Source organism: Notothenia rossii, assembly GCF_949606895.1.
Source record: "Notothenia rossii genome assembly, chromosome: 7".
Classification (NCBI taxonomy): domain Eukaryota; kingdom Metazoa; phylum Chordata; class Actinopteri; order Perciformes; family Nototheniidae; genus Notothenia; species Notothenia rossii.
Window position 1 is genome coordinate 21,506,802 of NC_136905.1, and position 19,636 is coordinate 21,526,437.

Below are 19,636 nucleotides of genomic sequence, written 5' to 3' on the forward strand. Positions count from 1 at the left end.
CGTATGTCCTTATTTTTTCTTTATTTGTCCATCCAAACCCACGCCCCTGAAATTTAGAATATTCCCAGCACTCCTGTAGTATTTTGTTTGTGATATTTCCTTCCCCACTTCCTTTTAACCTGACCCAATAAGCAAGAGCAATTTTCTCTCTTCTTAGCTCCAATGGAGTCTCTCCTGCTTCAACTAATATTGCATTAGTAGGGGTTGTCTTAATGGCACCTATACACAACCGTAACGCTTTATATTGTAACCTATCAATTTTTAGTAATGACGTTTTTGCTGCTGCTGCATATATTAAACACCCATAATCCAGTGTTGTCCTCATAATTGCCCGATAGATGTCGATTAATGCCTGTTTGTCTGCCCCCCAGTCACATCCAGCCACTGCTCTTAATAGGTTCAACACTTTTTTGGATTTTGTTTCCAAATGTTTAATATGAGTTTTCCATGTATATTTACTATCTAACCATAGCCCCAGATATTTAAATTCATTGACCTCACTCATCGGCTTTCCATATAATGTAAGCTTCTCAGTCTCCATCTTGCGTTTATTCGTAAATTTCATAAAGCAAGATTTGCTTGCTGACAGCTTGAAACCCCAGTTGTATGACCACGTCTCCACTTTCTTTATAGCTTTCCCTATTTTTTCAAACACATATGGAACATTTCTTCCCCGTATCCATATGGCCCCGTCATCTGCATATAGTGCAGATTTTATGCATCCATCCAAATTACTAAAAATGTCATTTATCATAACATTAAATAATATCGGGCTGATTGAACTCCCTTGAGGAATACCATTTTCTATACTGCACTCTTTTGAAACCTCTGCCCCTACTTTAACTCTGAATGTTCTGTCTGATAAAAAAGCCATGATCCAGTTATACATTCTCCCTCCAACACCCATTCTACTCAATTTGATGAGCAACCCATCCCTCCACATAGAATCATAAGCCTTTTCAATATCAAAATATACAATTGCCATAACCTCTTTCATTTTCACTGTCTTTTCCACCTCATTGCTTACTCTAATCAAAGCATCTATTGTGGATCTTCCTTTACGAAAACCACTCTGAAAATGACTTATTAACCCTCTCTGTTCTAAGACGTGTGATAGTCTATGCACTATCATCTTCTCCATCCATTTACATAAGTGTGATGTTAATGCTATGGGTCTGTAATTATTGGGATTAGCAGGATCCTTCCCTGGCTTATTAAATGGCAATATAACTGCCGTTTTCCAACTCATTGGTAAGACTCCGTTTCTCCAGATTTGATTAAATAGTCTCAGAACTAATTTGAATGTTTCCTCTGGTAGCTGCCGGAACATGGCATAGCATAGCTGGTCTTGTCCTGGTGCTGAGTATCCTGTACCTTGCAAAGCTATTTTAAGTTCTGCTATTGAGAAGTCTACATCAAGAGCTGAATTATCATCCCGTCTCTTTTCCCTCACATTTTCATTTTCTCTTAATACACACTCTTTTTGCTGTCTATGTTTGTCATCAAGGTGTTCCCCACTATGCACCGCAGCAAATGCCCTACCTAAACATTCTGCCTTCTCTTCATTTGACACTGCCACTTTCTCCCCATCAATCAAAGCGGGAATTTTAACCGACTTCCTTTTCCCATTCATCCGTTTAAACATCGACCATACATCCCCTAACTTTACTCCTCTTCCAATGGTGGAACAATACTCTCTCCATGACGTCTTTTTTGTGTATTTTACTGTTTTACGGGCTACTGCCCTTTTCCTTTGATAATCTGAAATATTGTCTTGTGACAAGTTTTTCTTTAAAGACCTAAATGCCTTGTTTCGTTCTTTAATAGCTCTGCTACATTCCTCATTCCACCACGGAACCACTTTCTTCCTACCCTCTGTTGTTCTTTTAGGTATAGTTTTATTTGCTGCTTCTTTAATGTGCATTGTGACTTGATTTGAGCACTCCTCTATACTTCCTTCTAATGTTAACAATTGCGCTGACTCCTTACAGTAAAGCCTAAATGTTTCCCAGTCAGCTTTACCAAAGCACCACCTGGTAAATACACTCCCTTCCTGTCTACATACCTTTGTATTGATGATTGTGAAAACTGGGTAATGATCACTTCCTATGGTAGAATCACTTTTAACATACCATTCACATGATTTAACTAACCTATCCGTCACCAGTGTGAGGTCCAAACATGATTGTGTCCCCCTATTCACATCTATTCTTGTTTTTTGTCCATCATTAAGGCAAAACAGTGATCTTTCCTCTAGCATTTCTTCTACGACATCCCCATTACTGTCTGTTTGACTGCTTCCCCAAAGGCTGTTGTGAGCATTAAAGTCACCACACCATACTTCCCTTCTATGAGCCGTCCCTGCTATTGTCTGTAAGGTTTCAATGTCCAGATTTTTACACGGGTTATAGAAATTGATAAGCTTTATGTTCCCTTCTTTCCTTGGGCTGCATATTTCTATTATGACACATTCCTTGTCGTCAGGGGATGGGACTACCCTATAGGCCAGCCCATCCTTTATGAAAGTAACACACCCTCCACCATTTTGATTGCTAACTCTATCATATCTGATAGAGCTGAACCCTGGAATCATAAAGTCTAGATGAGGTTTTAACCAAGACTCTTGCACACAAATTACATCTGGCAATGTTTGTAACTCATAGACATATTTTTTAAACTCCTGTCCATTAGCTATGAGGCTTCTAGCATTCCACTGGAGTATGTGAATTACCATTAACAACGTGCTAACCCTCATCCTGGTTGTCCGTTTCTCCCACATCTTTTGTTGCTAGTAATTCATGTATCTGGTCTGCTTTTATATCTCTAATGTTAAGGAATTTCTCCGCTGCCTGCACGATGGTTTTGATTCTGTCACTTTTCTTCTTCATCTGTGCTGCAACATTAATGGTATGGCAGATGAATGTCATAAAGTTGACTTTCTTTACCACGAGAATGCTATCATCTTCTTTAATTTCCACAGGTACTTGGCTTTGATTTGTAACCTGCCTTTCTGAAATGTTGCTACCACTCTGTACTAAGTTTCTTTGAACCCTTCCACTAGAAGCCTGATTGTTTGCTTCCGTTTCCCTAACCTTCTTTAGGGCTTCTGCATATGAGACTTTACTGAGTACTTTGACCCTCTGAGCTTCTCTGGCTTCTCTCTGCACTACACATCCACCAAACGCCGCACTGTGCTCTCCTCCACAATTACAGCATTTCATCTTTGCCTCTTTTTCACATTTCCCATACTCATGTTGGCCTCCACATCTCGCACACCTTAGTTTTCCTTTACACTGCATTGCTGTGTGTCCCATTCTTTGGCATGCATAGCATCTAAGTGGTTTTGGGATGAATTCCCTCACACTGTAGTTCATGTATCCTATTTGCACAGATTTCGGTATATTTTTCTCAAACTGAATAACTACTGAAAGTGTTTCCTTCAATGTGCCATCTCTTTTGCTCATAAGTCTGTTTGCCTCAATAACTTTTCCTCCTTTAATCTCCTTTTTAACATCATCCATAGACATATTAAGTGGAACTCCAGATATGACTCCTCTCAACATTGCCATTGCTCCTGGGATATGAGCCTTTATTTTTTCCCCACTGAGTGTCGTCATTTTAAGTATTTTTCCCTGCTGTTGCTTGCTGGTTGCTTGTATCAAAACTCGTTTGTTGTTCATAAACTTGGCAAATTTGATTTTACCCATTTCTTTCTCAATTGATTTTGTCAGTTGAATCGGGTGGTAATGCCCACCATCCCGGTTGAATTCTATTATAACTTTCCACTCCTGCTCTAGTTCTGTATTCGAAATTGCTTGTTTTCCATTTTGACTGCCTTTTGGTTTTTTGTTTAAGCCTGCTCCACTCGACCAATCCGACCAACTTTGTGTTCTTGGTCTGCTAACTTTTTCCCTCAAAGCCCTTTTCTTCCTCACAGCTTTGGTTTCCTCCCATTCCATATCAGGTCTTTGGGTCCCATCTGAGCTGGTTGACATGATGATACAGTCAATGTACAGTTTATGCTAACCAGTCCAATGCTACCGTTTCTGTATGTTTCGATGATTTCCGACTCTCTCTGAACTTTCTGCAGCGTGTCTCCAACTTCACTTTCTTCTTCCGGCTTCCTCCGTCCGTTTCCGCTCGCTCGACTGGTCGAGACGCCACCTCGATCAGAGAATGGATCTCTCCTCCGGTGCTGTTTATATATCCTCTGCTGGCTCCTCCCCGCCAGCCGGCTCGCCTCGTCTCCAATGTCCGTTATTGCATTTAAACAGAGGATAGGTTCTTTTCACATTCAATATATGCTTAACACGCCGTTTCTCCTCATATTCTCTTTCATCACTTTTCATTTAACACATTCTAAACGCTGTAATCAATACTCTAAACAATACTTCTCGGCTCGTTTGGTTTCCGGTCATTCCAGATGTTGTCACATGCTACTCTCGTCTGTAAACAATAATGTATTCAAATAAACTGTACCTTCATTTAATATTCAGCATGGTAGTATCTCGACATCTATAGTTGTAGTGTTAAATCAGTAGGCTTCGGTTTGCACCACTCCATATCATTTCGCTACTAAATTCACCTCTTTAGGAAATCGTATATTAGCCACATGCTAAATGCTAACCGGAGATGAAGGATTTTCAGAATAAAAGCTTAACTGCTTGTGCACAAGAATTTCTGGTTTTTCAGTATAAAAGAGCATTAAAACTGACGGCATGTTTAAACTACATTTCCCCATTAAAACATTGATTTTAATTTCTAACAGTCCCTCCTTACACACCTAAAAGGTGTGTATAATCAGGGGTGCACATAAGTGGTACGCGGGTACGCATGCGCGGCAACAATCTGAAATGCGTACCGTCACTTGTGTCACAAAGCGCATTTGCGTACCGATGTATATGTGAAGCTTTTCCAGAAGGCGGTTAGATCATCGGACGACGGAGTTGGTCTCCGTGTGCACAGACAGGGCTGCTGTTAACGTCGGCCTGTACAGCAGCACTGCGCTAAAACAGCTGATCACAACGTTCACACGCTCTGTGGTCACGAAGCTCTGCACTCTACTACTAACCCCCCCCCCCCCCGTTGACATTCGCGATACAGAGGGCTTCATCATACTCCACTAGCACCCCAACCCGCTGACATTCGCGATACAGAGGGCTTCATGGGAACTTTGAGGGGAGCTGGAAGTTGGAGTACCAAACACTGACTCCAGGTACTCATCTGAGTACCTCACTGAGAAAGTTGTGTGCACCCCTGTGTATAATACTGAAATCAATGAGTTCTTCATCTGAAATTTGCATATTACATATCTCATATTAACAAACATACAATCAAATGGAATGGTTTTACAGCCGGCTTTACAAAAATACAAAATAAATTATTGTCTGTGTTCAAACATAAAAGTTTTCCCTTGTGCATAACTTCTAGTGTTTACATTCAATATCATTCTTCAAAATAGCAGCAATGGCTTGGTATCAGAACATTTCTTCGTCCCTCCTTTCACAGAAACCGTTCTCATACCACGCTCAGTGTTAAGGCACTTGTTTTTACAAAGTGAAAAGAAATAAACCATTTTAGAATAGCAATAAAATAGTAAAGTCAAATAAAATAGACCATCTTGGTATAGTATAAAATAAATTGAAAATAAAAATACACTATCTTGGAATAGTATAAAATAAATTGAAATGGATTCACTCCATTTTAGCATTTTATTTTGCTCACTTCTTCACATGATTTCATAATGTAAAGAATCACATCAGCTGGACATTCATTGATCAATCTCATCTCCGAACATCCATATCATTTAAACTAACTCATCATTGTCATCAACATCTGAATACGGGGGTGGGTCGTCTTGTTCTGCTAGCATTTGTAATTATCTCCTCATGAGAAATTTACCCTCCCTCCTTTCATACCATTTAAGGTATGAAAGTAATATGTTCTCTAGAAGGGGCCGTCGTGATCAATCGGTACGTTCTACTCTGGGGTACGGCATTCTAGACAGTCATTTCTGGGAGAAGATTTTGGTCAATTACAACAGTTGTAGAGTTTCATCACTTAAAAGTTCCTTCTCATTACTGGTGGTCTGTTCTAATGCAGTGATAAAGTCCCTGAAATGGTGTGAGAACCAGTGGAATATCAATAACTCATTATAGTAATTTATTTTCAATTCTTGTCTACTTAAATAGCTATGCTAACCCCTTTAACAGAACCTTGGGTGCTAGAGCATGTGATAATTACTCCCTCCTTTAACAAGAACTTTAAAACAGAAGTCATTTCATTAATGGTTTGCAGTTCAATTCAGGAATTTACACCTATGGCAGATATGTTTCTCCTTTAAATAACATCTCTAAAAGTCAGGTCATCACTGATTGAATGGATGACCTTTAGGAGCTGGTGGCGCTTGTCTTTTAAAACTCATACTCTGGTGCCGTGCGCTCCCTCTGAAGCTGCAAGTAAGATTTAAAACATCTGCAGGGTGGGTCGAGCGACCCCTTCTCCCTGAACGATATTTGTTGTAAAATATGCACCATCACAATGAGTGATCCAAGGCCCCCCATGTATTACTCCCAATTATATTAGTTTTTTTAAATTAAAATGTGCTATCTCTCTTTTGTCTTTTTAAAACTCTACATCTTGGACAAAAAACAACTGTTATTTCCACCCTAATCTTCCCTCCTGAGGTAATAACCATGCTACAATGGAGAAATCAATACTCTAGATTGGAATACTATCTTTGGCTTGGTACTAGCTCTACCTTTAACATTTTCCATACAAATAAAGTAACAAATTAAATCTTACCCAAATTCACACATGAATAAAAAAAACTCTTAAAGAATATTTTGTTCATATGATGAAAAGATTGAATAATATGTTCTACCCTCAGTGTGTTTTTAGGGTTATTTAATAGTTTCCTCTTTCTTTCTTTATAAATTCACCAATTGATTAATTCATGGCTAATAAACCTTTTTCTTTACGTATTTCTCGTTGGTGAATAAGTGTGTTTATGTGTAAACTCACTCACTCCCGTTTTCCTTCTCTCCCCCTCTGGTTGTCAAGCCACGACCCCCTCACGTTCTGCCGGACCATGCCAACTCCTCCGTCCTATCCTCTTCTCCGTCCACCTTCTCCTCAGTCCATCTGCGCTTGGATCCTTCCGCTGTAACTCTCTTCAGTGTCCCATCTGCTTTGCATTTCATCTCCTCCTTTACAGTCTCTACTTTGTTGCATGGAGGGCGTATTCTGCTCTCATGTCCCACACTCTGCTCTTGTGTCCAAATCTTGTGGCTCAGCTTGGAACTTCATGTCCTGTGGGGGACCGATGAGAGTGTGCCTTTTTATGTCACCTGTAGTTCTGGATTCCTCAGGTGGAGATGGTTCAGCTCTGCTTCTCTGTCTGTTCGATGGAGGAGGAGGAGTCTTCCGTGGTGAGGTCTTTTGTCTGCTTGGAAGTTGGGGTCGTAGCGTTCTGACAGGCGGAGAGATAGAGAGAGAGATCTCGGGACGCATTATCTATAGTTAACACACTGAGGTAAAATAAATCCAATCTTTCCCACTCTATTTTCCTAACCATACTATCTTTCTTTGATGTTAAATGTCATCTAAGCCCAGTTAATGTTTTCTAATAATTGTACCATATCCCTAAACATTGTTTTCACCCACTGTAACATGTTTACTCCAATTAACTCTTTCAGGAAACCACTTTCTTCCATACATTTAAATACCTAGATGCTTCAAGCACCACATATTTCACACACTATAAAGGAACGTCTCCATATTTTCTCCATCACTTTAAATCTCACTGTTATTTAGAACATAAGTAACTTTGGTGACTGGACATATCTGCAATGTCGCCACTGTCTGCTAGGAAATTTTGTTCATAGAGTTTGTACGTACAAAGCTGTACTTTTGGGTTAGTAGCCTGTGTACTCTTATCCCTAGGGGACCCCACAATTGGTTTGGCTTTGTTCTCGTCATCATCTCTATTTTATCCCTGGTTGTGTCCGTTACAGAATTTAAATAACGAGTCCAAAAATAACATACAAAAAAATTGGACTCTTTTTCAGATGTAAAACAAAAAAATAGGTTTTCACATTAATGTACAATCTATACAAATCTATAGACAATTTGTCTTTTGAGCTGTTTCTATCTTTATCTTATTTCTATTTATTGTTTTATTCCAGCTCTTCCAAATCAGTCCTAACTCCCAATAATGTTCTGGAAGTTGCCAGTGAAGGGTGACAATGTGTGAGGTGGTGTCAATTTGCTCCTTTTTCTTTACCTTTAAACCGGAGCGCGTGTGAAGTTTGTTACAACCTTTCACGCTTCCGTCCACCGGGGATGAGCCCACTGTCTTTTGTGAACCTTCACCCTCACCCAATCACCTGGCCGAACAGGAGTCTCTTCTGGTGTCTCGTCTGGTATCTCTGTAGTTTTCCTAGCCTGCTGTGTAGACAAAACTTGCATAATATTACTCAAGAGTTCTGACATATTCATCCACTTCTATTTGTCTAATATCTAAAACTGGACCACTCCCTCCTTGGAGAAGGCCCAAGCTTTGGCATACCTCTTGTTGTTTTATGACCTATTGTTGACTACATGTTATTATTTATTAACTACGTCACTGAAATCAACATATCTGTATAATCATGACACTCCCTCCTTTGAGCATAAAGTGCTCAATTAATATTGCAATGATTACCCTATTCTAAACAGGACATGTAAAACCCATAACGTTGCATTAAATAAATATAAATTCTCCGTGTACCCACAAGGCGTACAAAAATAACATATGATGTATGGCTTTCTGATGGCATAAATGCATATTCACAAAACATTTCCCATTAGCACTTCTAATAGTTTACTTGTTTCAATAATGGCTTTTTTCATGGTATTATGCATCATCGTTGCTGCGAAAAACAATACCCCTGGTGTCGCTAATGCGTCTCAATAACTCTAGGATTAGAGGATTGGTTGACACTGCTGAACTAACATATGATAAAATAATCTGTCTCCAAACTGGAGGGAAAATATGAACTATTCTCACAGAGGGTGACCTGCATGAAGGGCTGGTGCTCCTCACTCATAATGAGATATTGCCTTACGCACTACACTATAAATCAGTAAAGTTACTCAAGAATAAATAAATAAAGACTGATTCTTGAAACTGTTGTAAAAACCCTACAACTTCTTCATCCAAGCTCTCAATCAGTGTTATGTTATTTAATCTGCGGCTCATGCCTTAAAACAGATACTTCAGACCGATTATAAAATTGTGTTTATGAGAAAAATGTAATCTGACTCCATAAATCACATAATTGTTTGATTAAAAACTGCACTTCTGGCTAAGAATAAATGAAGTTCCCCTTTAAACACAGCCCCGGTCTTCTGACGGGGTCTATCTATGTACTGGCTGGAAAATGTTGGGCCAGTCTCTGTCGCTCCGTCACATCTTGACCTCACTAGTTGTGTGGACACAATAGTTTTCTGTGTGGGGGAACAACATCACTTGTAATCTGTATCCTTCTCATAATTACAAAAATAGTCTGCTAAATGTTCTACTCAGCTACTTCTAATTGGTGGATGCTCTGTGTAAATGCAAATTCAAAGCAAAAGGAGCAAATTGAATTTGCATTTCACGAAATGGCGATTGCCCTGTCTTTGTTTTTCCACATGTGGGGTGTAAACAAGATGGCACCCGATTATTTCGCACTCTGACCTGTAGACAAAGAGATTTGTCCATGCGGCTCTCAGGTGGGAGTTTAAACAATGGCGAGGTGATCTTTAAAGGAACCGTAACAAAGTAAACCACTGGTGTGGTATTATAAACCCTGAAATCCAAGCCAAAAAAACACTTAGTTTAAAATAACAACATTTCTATCTAGCTTACTATGAAAAAAATGGGCTTTATCTTATTGATATCATCACTTAAAGTTAGGAACCCTTACGCACTAGCTATAAACCTGTTCACGTAATATTTGACTTTATAGTCGACTATGGGCTTTATCTTATTAATATCATCACTTAAAGTTAGGAACCCTTACGCACTAGCTATAAACCTGTTCACGTAATATTTGACTTTATAGTCGACTATGGGCTTTATCTTATTAATATCATCACTTAAAGTTAGGAACCCTTACGCACTAGCTATAAACCTGTTCACGTAATATTTGACTTTATAGTCGACTATGGTTAACTGTTGCTATTTGGACACGCCAAACTGGGACTAATATGGAGACCTATCAGCCACTGATAATAGACCGTCGTCTTATTACTGCACTGCTGCTGTAACTCCGATTACCGTAACCCACCCGCAATATCTTTTTTTAAACAGAACAGTTTTAACCACTGATAAAGGCATAGACCTTAACCAAGCCTTTCTTGAAAAGGACTTTCTTTAAAGCACTGACTTCGGTCTTAACCCTTAGTTGATTCACTATGCCCCGCTGGTTTTCACTTACTCGGCCCTTAACCGATTCGCTATGTCTCCAGATCTTAACAAAAAATCGTCAAATGGGCTATATACCCTTACGTCATAGGCTAACTAACTATTAACGTAACAAGAGACACCCATGTGAAAGCAGCAAGGCACCTATCCGAAGTACAATGTCCACACACTATATATTTAAAATTCAACACCCACACGTGGTTAATAGCATGCAGGGTTAATGGAACAAAAGAAAGTGTGAACTCACCCTGCTTGTGACAAAACAACGCCTCGTGGTTTTAGAGTGATTATTTTATCAATTTGGGTTGTTTTAACATTAAAATGCACAGCTATTTTCAGGATCAGCCGGCTGCCATCAAACACACAAATCTAACTTTGCCTAGTTTAACTAGTGAAGAATCTTTGTCATAACAGGCATCTTCTTACCGATTGATTTGAGCTCTTGTGTGTCGAATGGCTGCAAGCGTCTCCAGGAAACAGCCGGTTGGTTTTCTCTCCTCGGTCAGCGAGATCACGTCAGGGAACTCACCAGATTGTTAACTGTGTTCGTTATTTTCCCGACCAGGAGAGAAGCTTTAAAATAGGACACTAAATGGAGTCTCTGTGAAAGTTCAATTGGGTACTTTAATTAAAAGAGGCGCGGTAGTGTTACAGACAGAATATTGTTCCGGCAGAAAAACAGCTGTGATCTGGCTCTCCTCGATAGGGAAGAGAAGAGAATGGATCTCTCCTCCGGTGCTGTTTATATATCCTCTGCTGGCTCCTCCCCGCCAGCCGGCTCGCCTCGTCTCCAATGTCCGTTATTGCATTTAAACAGAGGATAGGTTCTTTTCACATTCAATATATGCTTAACACGCCGTTTCTACTCATATTCTCTTTCATCACTTTTCATTTAACACATTCTAAACGCTGTAATCAATACTCTAAACCAGGGATGGCAAACATACGGCCCGCGGGCCGGATCCGGCCCGGGAAGCATTTCAGCTTGGCCCACGGAGCTGAAGGACTTTGCTAAGTAGGCTGTGAGGAGGGGAAAAAAACTGCTATTTTGAATCCTTCCACTAGTGGGCGCACTACCGCACCGGTACCAGTGAGAGCGCAGCCAGACTGTAAAACAAGTGATGAGTAAGAGTAGTGATTGCAGTCAATAACCTCTGACACCCTCATCCCCAAATGTCTCTGTCAAAAAAGAGAAAAGTGGACACGGAGTGCCGAGTTTTCCAAGAAAAATGGACTGCATCCTATTTTTTTACAGAGGTAAATGGAAAACCTGTATGCTTGGTGTGTTCGCAGCAAGTTGCTGTGCTCAAAGAATATAATATTCACTGCCATTATGAGACTCACCATGGAGAGAAATATGACTGCTTGCAAGGACAATGGAGAAAAGAAAAGATAAATGGCCTGCTATCAGGTCTAAAGAAACAACAGGCCATTTTTACCCGGAGCCGAGATATAAGTGACGCAGCAGTGAAAGCCAGCTATCTCATCGCTAACGAAATAGCATCAGCCTCAAAGCCATACTCTGAGGGTGGGTTTGTGAAAACATGCATGCTGAAGGCTGCAGAAATTGTGTGCCCTGAGAAGCGACAAGCTTTTGCCAACATTAGTCTAACGAGGAATACAGTGAAGGATAGGATTGCCGATCTTTCAGCAGATTTGGATAGCCAGAAAAAAACAAAAGTCAAGTCATTCGTAGCATTTTCAGTTGCAATCGATGAGAGCACTGACATTACAGATGTTGCTCAACTGGCCATATTAATTTGTGGTGTTGATGAGACTTTGACGGTCACCGAAGAGTTCCTTGAGTTGGTTCCTATGACAGACACCACTAAAGCGGATGACATTTTTAGCGCTCTCGTTGAAGCACTGGACAGGGTTGGAGTTGACTGGACCCGTGCTGTCAGTCTGGCTACAGACGGCACGCCATCAATGATTGGGAAAAAAGCAGGTGTTGCAACGAAATTCAGGGAGAAAGTACAAGCAGCAGATGGAGGAGATCGTTTTTGGACATTCCACTGTATTTTGCACCAGGAGGCATTGTGTTGCAAGTCGTTAAAAATGGATCACGTCATGAAAGTGGTTGTTCAAACGGTTAATTTCATCCGAGCCAGAGGGCTGAATCACCGTCAGTTCGACAGCCTCCTCAGTGATAAAGACATCACCTGTAGCCTATCATATCACACTGAAGTAAGGTGGTTGAGCCGAGGTGCCGTGCTGAAGCGTTTTTCTGATCTACGCAAGGAAATTGGACAGCTCATGGAGAAAAAGGGTAAGCCAGTGCATGAATAAAAAAAGAAACAGAATGGCTGCAGGACCTTGCATTTATGGTGGATATTTCAGAGCACTTGAATAATCTGAACATAACGATGCAAGGTCGCGAAAAAGTTGTCACAGAATATTATGACAGCATACGCGCATTTAAGTTGAAGCTGGCTTTGTGGGAGACACAGCTGTCAAGTGGTGACCCTGCTCATTTCCCTCATCTAAGAAATGTGCATATGACCGGAGTTACTGCTGACATGAGACGGTACAAAAACAAAATTACGGAATTGCTGCGGGAGTTTGAGCGGCGGTTTCAAGTCTTTGGTGAGCTTGAGACAGAGTTTGCAGTTTTTCACTCGCCATTTGCAGTTAAGACTGCGGATCTGCCCGTCGACATACAACTTGAGATAATCGACTTACAATGTGATCAGGATTCAAAGGACAAATTTGCCTCGTCGGACTTGGGCACATTTTATCGGTATCTTTTGCCAGGATACCCCAAATTGACAGCCCTGGCAGCAACGGTTTTGAGCATGTTTGGGAACACCTACCTTTGTGAACAGGTTTTCTCTGTAATGAACATTACTAAAAAAAAGCTGCGCTCAAGACTCACACACAAGTGCCTGAATGAAATAATTAAATTGGCTGCTAGTCAGGATTTTAAGCCTGATATTGATGCCCTTGTGAGGGCTAAAAGATGTCAAGTTTCATGAGTAAATTAATCAGTTCTGTGACCTCAGTTCTGTGAAAATAAGAACCTACTGAAATATTTGAAAATGTTATATTATTCTGTCACTGAAAATTGTGTATTATAATGTCAATCAGCGGCTTCAATAGGCAAAAAATAGTTTGATTTGATGTGACACTGTGGCTGCACTGCAAATATAAAAATTCTATATTTTCAAGGCAAGGGAGGTAACTCAAACTCCTCACTTAATAGCTCCCACGTTTTTATTTGCATTTTGTGGTGAGTCAGTTCAGGTGGAAACTGTGATCTGTTGTAAAGAACATGTGTGTAGCACTTGAAATTGCACTTGTTTGTCTTAATACAGAACATTTCAGTTTGTTCATAACGTTTTGCGTCTCATTACATGTGGACATTTTCCGAATGTACTTGTAGCTACTTATTTGCACTTAAACAGAAATATTGTCGTTATGTAGGGCCTGTGGGTTATTATGCTATGATGTTACTGGTCCGGCCCACTTTAGATCAAAGTGGGCAGTATGTGGCCCCTTAACTGAAATGAGTTTGCCACCCCTGCTCTAAACAATACTTCTCGGCTCGTTGGTTTCCGGTCATTCCGGATGTTGTCACATGCTACTCTCGTCTGTAAACAATAATGTATTCAAATAAACTGTACCTTCATTTAATATTCAGCATGGTAGTATCTCGACATCTATAGTTGTAGTGTTAAATCAGTAGGCTTTCGGTTTGTAAGCTGACTCGCTGTCAAATAAATACTTCCAGGAAAAAGGATTTAAAAAGTTTTGGATTCTCAAAGGACCAAGCCTCGCTCCAAAGATCACATGCATGCCACGACCAGGATTATACTCCCATTCAGTACGACATATCTATCAGAAACAGCCTTCAGCGCACTTGTTGCCATCAAAACAAAAGCACGCAACACACTGGACGTTCACAACGACTTTAGACTGGCTGTCACTCACATTACACCGGACATTCCATCCCTGGCAGCGGGCGTGCAAGCCCAAGGTTCACATTAATGAACCTACTTGAACCTCGTCTTCTCTTTGCTACCTGTTCCATGGCAGACAAGCATTTGATTTACCTGCTTAATATGCCAGTTTTTCATTTTTGTTTTATACAGGCCAATGCAACCATATTACCGTTTATTTATTAGACATAGTATATTCTTTTGAAGTGTCCTGTTCTTCGACATTTGAAATAAATATTACGCATACATTTGCAAGTTAGTAGCTAATAAAAGCATACAAAGACAGAAATGTATCATTTTTTCTTTAATATAAATGTTTCTTCTGCGCGTAAAGTGTCGGTTTCAGTTGGATTATTTGTCACAGTTGCTCCGATCAGATCGGTCTCCTCCATTTTGTAGATTATTTACGATTTTTTAATCCACATAAACACATCGCCAAAATCCGGCTTACTTTGAGCATGTGTTTTAACAGTTGAATCCCTTTGTGAATTGTTTCCACTTGCGCCGTCCTTTAATTTCTTGATACAGCGGGCATCCAAATTCATTAATCCTGAGTCCAATAACCAACAAAGTCACTCCAATAGTGCTCCTTAATTACGCTTTCATCCTCCTTTAATGAAATACTTCACATTCATCCAGTTTGTGACAGTAGTTGTAGCATTTTTGAGACTTTAAACTTTAATTATCGCTGTTGCCGTGTGTGTGTGTGTGTGTGTGTGTGTGTGTGTGTGTGTGTGTGGGGGGGGGGGGGGGGGGGGGGGGGGGGGGGGGGGGGGTGGGGTGTAACCGCTGTTACCAGGTACGGCTGTCACTACCCGATCTGCCCCCCTGCCCGATCTGTACTGCGCATGTGCGAGATGGTCCGTCATACTGGACAACTACAAACGGCAACTGTAATAGGACCCTGCACACAGTGGCGTTTGGCAAAGCAGAAAAAGAACACAAAAAACCCGGGAGAGATGAGTTATTGTTATGACAACGTGACTTCACTATTATTTAACAACTCTTTTTATTGGGTTCTTTTATTTGGGGTTAAGTACATTGTCAGAATAAGTGAGACATAGATTTAACTTCTGTTAGACAGCTATATGCCATACATTTTTGCATACATTCACAATAAATATTTATTCAGTATGATAACTGCCAAACAGAAGTTAAATCCATTTTCTTTTTGTGCTTTGCCAAACGCCACTGTGTCAAGTGTCTTAGTTGGGTTGCCGTACGGAGTTGTCCAGTATGGCAGACCATCTCGCACATGCACAATACAGATCGGGCAGGGGGGCAGATCGGCAACAGCGATAATTAAAGTTTCAAAGTTTTGGGGGGTCGCAAATTCCAACAGGAGTCATTTGAGGGGGCCCTGGGTGAAAAAGGTTGGGAACCCCTGCCTTAGAGTAAACTTTCCCGAGGAGGCTGAGTAGTGTGATGCCTCTTTAATTGGCACACACCCTCTGATCCCCCTTTTTAAAAAGGGGAACCAACACCCCAGTGTGCCACTCCTTTGGTACTGTTTCCGACTTCCACGCAACGTTGATGAGACGTGTCAACCATGACAGTCCCTCAACACCCAGAGCCTTCAGCCTTTCTGGGTGGATCTCATCCACCCCCGGGGCTTTAGAACTGTAAAGTTGTTTGACGACCTCAGTGACCTCCCCCCGGGAGATTGGTGTCGATCCCCCGTCAAACTCCAGCTCTGCCTCTAACATGGGGGGCGGAGTTGTCGGGTTCAGGAGTTCCTCAAAGTGCTCCTTCCAACGCCCTAACACTCCATCAGTTGAGGTCAACAACGTCCCATCCTTACTGTACACAGCTTGGATGGTTCCCTGCTTCCCCCTCCTGAGGTGTCGGACAGTTTTCCAGAACAACTTTGGTGCCGCCCGAAAGTCCTTTTCCATGTCTTCTCCGAACTTCTCCCACACTCGCTGCTTTGCCTCGGCCACGGCTGAGGCTGCTGCCCTTCGGGCCTGTCGGTACCTTGCAGCTGCCTCGGGAGTCCCCCGGGATAACAAATCCCTGAAGGCCTCCTTCTTCAGTCGGACGGCTTCCCTGACCACCGGTGTCCACCAGGAGGTTCGAGGGTTACCGCCCCTTGAGGCACCTAGGACCTTGAGGCCACAGCTCCCCGCCGCGGCTTCGGCAATAGAGGCTTTGAACACCGACCACTCTGGTTCAATGTCCCCAACCTCCACAGGAATGCCCAAAAAGCTCCGCCAGAGTTGTGAGTTGAAGGCCTCCTGAACTTGGGCCTCCTCCAGACGTTCCCAGTTCACCCGAACTACACGTTTGGGCTTACCAGGTCTATCCAGAGGCTTCCCCCGCCACTCGACCCAACTCACCACCAGATGGTGATCAGTTGAAAACTCCGCCCCTCTCTTTACCCGAGTGTTCAAAACATACGGCCTCAGGTCCGATGATACGATAACGAAATCAATCATGGACCTTCTGCCTAGGGTGCTCTGGTACCATGTACACTTATGAGCATCTTTATGTTCGAACATGGTGTTTGTTATGGCCAATCCGTGACTAGCACAGAAGTCTAGTAACAAACCACCACTCCGGTTCAGATCAGGGGGGCCGTTCCTCCCAATCACTCCCCTCCAAGTGTCTCCATCATTGCCCACATGTGCGTTGAAGTCTCCCAGCAAGATTAAAGAGTCCCCTTCAGGAGCCCCATACAGGACTCTTTCCAGGGTCTCCAAGAAGGCCGTATACTCTGAACTGCTGTTGGGTGCATAAGCAAACACAACAGTCAGAGTTTTCCCCCCCCATAACCCGCAGGCGTAGGGAGGCGACCCTCTCGTCCACTGGGGTAAACTCCAACAATGAAGCACCCAACCGGGGACTTGTGAGTATCCCCCCACCCGCCCGGCGCCTCACACCTTGAGCAACTCCGGAGAAGAATAGAGTCCAACCCCTATCCAGAAGTAAGGTTCCAGAGCCGACGCTGTGCGTAGAGGTGAGCCCAACCAGATCCAACTGGTAACGCTCCACGTCCCGCACAAGCTCCGACTCCTTCCCCCCCAGAGAGGGGACGTTCCACGTCCCCAAAGCCAGCTTCTGTCGCCCGGGTCTGGTCCATCGAGACCCTCTGCCTTCACTGCCACCCTTCTGGCAGCGCACCCGACCCCATCGTTGTTTCCCGTAGATGGTGGGCCCGCGGGACGGAGAAGCGGAGGTGTTGCCCATGTTGCCTTTTCGGGCTGTGCCCGGCCGGGCTCCGTGGCAAGCCCGGCCACCAGACGCTCGCCGACGAGTCCTCCATCTGTGCCTGGCTCCAGAAGGGGATCCCGGGCTTCCTCCGGGCCGGGTATCCTCACTTCTTTGTTGTTCTTTCATGAGGTCTTGTGAACCAATCTTAGTCTGGCCCCTTGCCTGAGACCAATTTGCCATGGGAGACCCTACCAGGAACACAAGGTTCCAGACAACACAGCCCCCAGGTTCATCAGGGCACACAAACCTCTCTACCACGGTAAGGTGCTGGTTCTTCAGAGAGGAGGCTTTAAGTACGTGTGCCGCAAAAAGTGTGGTGTGTGAAGAGGAGACGAGAGACGCGTCCTAAAACCCGGAAGTTCCCCCCGGTTCCCTCCACAAAAAAGCAATGAGATTTCTCCATAGGATTTTAGAAAATAGCTCAAAATAAGATCTGTGGGAAACGTACCTGTTAGATAAATGCACGTTTTGTTCAGCCGGATAATATCCACATGTCTACCCTACTTTTACAATTTTGGAATCATAAATCTATCGATTAGATTTATGATAGACTTTTGAAACTACAACAAGATAAGAACTTTTACAAAAAAGTAATAGAGATTTTTGTCCAGAAGGATAGGCAAATGGACTTCATCTTCAAGTCAAGGTAAGACCGCAATTTTATTGAAAATGGGATCTTACTAAGAGAGAACAATTCAATATTTAAATGATAAAATTACATTTTTTGGATATCCTTTTGTTAAACTGTCTGTTTAAAATTAATCAAAGCATCAGACAAAAAAAGCTTTTGAAAATAATATAATATTTTGATTTAGGTCAAGTAATTACAATAAGAGTAAGTGCCAGCGCCTCACCAGCCATGAACCTCACTGCAGAAGCTTATATATAGACATCTAAATCGTTTGTGCCCCATCACTTTTTTAGCCTACATATAAAAACGCCACTGGGTATTACTATCAAAACAGACATAAAAGTTAGAGAAACATCCAATATAGAAAGTAATATTCAGAATAACAAAGTTATTCTCAACAGCTGGCTTCAAAGAGATTTGTCTATTTTTGAACGTATTCTACTCACAAAAATGCAAAGTTTATCTAGGCTTATTTATCCAGCCTATTCCTTGGATATACCTGACAAATTTATTAATAAAACTAATCAAGATAACTTCAATTTTCTATGGAAAATAAATATCATTATATAAGGAAAAGTGGTACAGTTAAATCTGCTGAAGAAGGTGGTCTGAATGTTATTGACTTTGACCCAATGAATGGTACCATAAAAGTTAAAAAAACTTTATTAGAAACTGCGATGGTTTTTGGTTTGATTTTCTGTCCAAATTATTCATTAACTTTGGTGGTATACATTTTTTGTTAAGATGCGACTTTGACATTTCCATAAATTGCCATTCAAGTTATCTGCTTTTCATCAACAAGTTCTCCTATACTGAAAACTCATATACAAACATAACTTTACACCACATACTACTCCAATTTGGAACAATAGATACATTCTAATGAAAAGAAAATCATTATTTTACAAGGAATGGATGGAGAAAGGAATCTGGTCAATCTTTCATTTGGTGGATCACTATGGTGAATGTCCGGATTTGGGAAATTGTGGAAAAGGTAGGACCCAAATGCAGACTACAAAAAGGGTAAGGGTCTATAAACAAAAGTGAGCTTTATTACAAAAGCCGATGACAAAAAACATGACATGAAACACAACGAAAGCACAAGGAAAAAACATTACCGTGACTCACATGGAAGGAGACAGGAAAAATAAACAATGAACCGACATGGAGCACAGGGGGAGACAAGACTAAATACAAAGAAGGGTAATCACAGGACAAGACACAGCTGGGCAGGGGAGGCAGAAACACAAGGGCAATCGGTGAACACAATCAGACAATGTTGATTGAGACAGGAATCAACAGACAAGACAGGGGGTGAACACTTTAAAAAAAAAACAGGAAACCAGAATCTATTAACACATGAAATATATATATATTTTTAGTGTGCTGACAGGCAATATACGATAT